This window comes from Montipora foliosa, unplaced genomic scaffold (assembly GCF_036669935.1).
Source record: "Montipora foliosa isolate CH-2021 unplaced genomic scaffold, ASM3666993v2 scaffold_470, whole genome shotgun sequence".
In the NCBI taxonomy this organism is placed as follows: Eukaryota; Metazoa; Cnidaria; class Anthozoa; order Scleractinia; family Acroporidae; genus Montipora; species Montipora foliosa.
In genome coordinates, this window is record NW_027179779.1 from 20,001 (window position 1) to 22,500 (window position 2,500).

The window sequence follows — 2,500 nt, forward strand, 5'->3', positions numbered from 1 at the left end:
TATATCGGGCTTTTTCAAATTTTTTTTTCCCTGGGTGGTTTTCCTTTTAAACACTACGCTTCATACATAAAGGATATACTTAAAATGCACAAGACGAATTACAAAGAGGTAGTTACTGAATAACAAACGTATACAAACGCCAGAAGAAAAATCCACGAGCGGTAATAATCATGTAGTGATTTAGTTATGATCTCCTTGAGAATTTCAACTTTTTTCTTAGATACGAAAAAGTAAGCTTTGAAAATTGAATTCATCCCCACGGAGGCATGCCCAGAAATGCAATATTTGGTGGTTAGTGAACAGTAGTTTAGTAATTCGCCAAGGCTTTGTCCTGCCATGCAGAGAAAACGCGAAAGCAAACATAACAGAGAATTGTACGACCGGTTGAGCTGTAAAATGCGGGCACCATTTAGATATCGGTGAGTAATGCCACCTCTCAGTACTATAGCGAAGATATCATTGACGTCACCTATTGGCACTAATGTGCCAACTAGAGCCTCATTGGCTGTCGAAACAAAGGGTCTTTTGTTCCTGTGGTTGACACATTTGCATAACGAAAGCAGTGATTGTAAACAGATATCACCCATATACAGCCTCCATTTTTGTTCGCTGCCGGCGAACGAGATTGAGCTGGCACTGGGAAAAAATAGAGATGGTAACCAATCTGGAAAAGGTCCAGGGGAGAAGCAGAAATAGTTTCTTTGCCTCATTCCTTTGAGGAAATGATAAACCCAGATACTACAGCTATTGTAGCTAGCAGAATTCAAGAGTTTAATATTAAGAAAAGGATAGTGCTTACACAGGACTCCTCCAAAGCATTATCCGTAACAGGATACAAAATGGAATTTTAGTCCAACCTGTGCAGTTTGTTGGCCCTGGGCCAGTAAGATTTTCTAATGAGGAGACATCATTAAATGTTGATTTTGAAATTTCTTGTTAAGGGAATTATCAAAGAAAGCACATACGAATAGGGGGAATTTATCTCTAATATCTTCCTAATACCAAAGAAAGATGGATATTACCGCATGATCTTAAACGTTAATTAAAAAGCTTAAAATGGATTCAATCCATACTTGCACTCAATCAACGAGAGCCAGTCCACGGAGAAAATCAGAAGTACCGAAAGTTTTGTTGGGGAAAAAAAGTTACCAATTCATACGCTTGACTAAGGGACTATCATCTGCTCCCCACCTCTTTTCCAAAATGATGAAATCAGTTTCCTCCAAAGTCAGAGAAATTAGGCACGTAACAAGTGGTTACCTTGACGACTCATATTTAGTGGGTTACACTTTCTGTGAATGTTAAAACAATGTTAGAGATACCCTTGATTTGGGCATCCTTACCCATGAAGAGAAGTCAGTATCAATACCAACACAGGTTGTCACTCCGTGGGCTTTAATTGTTTTGAACTCCATGGACATAAGCGAATTCATACCTCAGGAAAAGCATAGGAACTTCAGCGGGCGGCTCCGGGTCTTCTAGAAAAAGCCACGATAAGGGAGGTAGCACAGCGCATTGTTTTGATGGTTTCCTCCCTTCCAAGAGTTGACCATGGGAATCTCTACTAAGAGTACCTATGGCGAATTCTACAAACCCTTGCAGCTCTCGGAGTAAACAACGTCAGTTTTTTTTTTCCTGGTGGATATCAAAGAGGAGTATCGTAACAAGGAAAATTCACCACATTCTGCTCAGTGACGTCTCCACTCAGGGTTTGGGTCCAAGCTCAAGCAACAGTACCTCAGGGGATGAGGAGGAGGGGGGGGGGAGGGGGAGGGGGAAGATGGTCTGAAAAACAATGCGAATACCACATAAACTTGAAGTCAAAGCAGTTTGTTTGGGTTTGCACACCCTGTGCAGGGAAAGGAAACAGACAGATTTCAAAGAGCTTTCTGACAACACGACCGACCACAGCTGCCTGCATACGCAATAATGGGGCTTCCCACTGCATACCATGTAATAAATAACACAGCAAGAGAAACATGGGAATTGTGCTTGCTGAGAGGTATTTTGGAGGGACAATACTGCCGCTGAGAGGGTATCTTAAAAGACCGTATATTTCACAAGTTCTAAAACAAGGCCATTAATAATTCAAAGAGTGCGAAAGTTTTGGACATGCTATTTTGTCTACTACAACCCAAGTTATGCTATACTGACAGTTTTTCATACTTTCCCGTTTGTTACTGTTCACCATTGTTACAGGGGCATTTTCATGAGTTTTGCCTAAGCTTTAAACAAATGAAATCAAGTTCGCTTTGTTCGTTTTTTTTTTTCTGATACTTGGCTAGGGTGCTAGCTAGAGTGCCCACATGACTTTAAAATTTCGTGGAATCTCAGGGATAGTTGACTGCTGGAATTGTCATAGAAACTTAAACGAGACTTACCTAGAACGAGAAGTTTAATTGCATTTCTTTCAGTCATCTACAGAGCAGAGATTACAGCCCATTCAGGGGTTTATTATCAACTCATTCCACCCCTTTTTGTAATTTTTACTGTTTTTGGG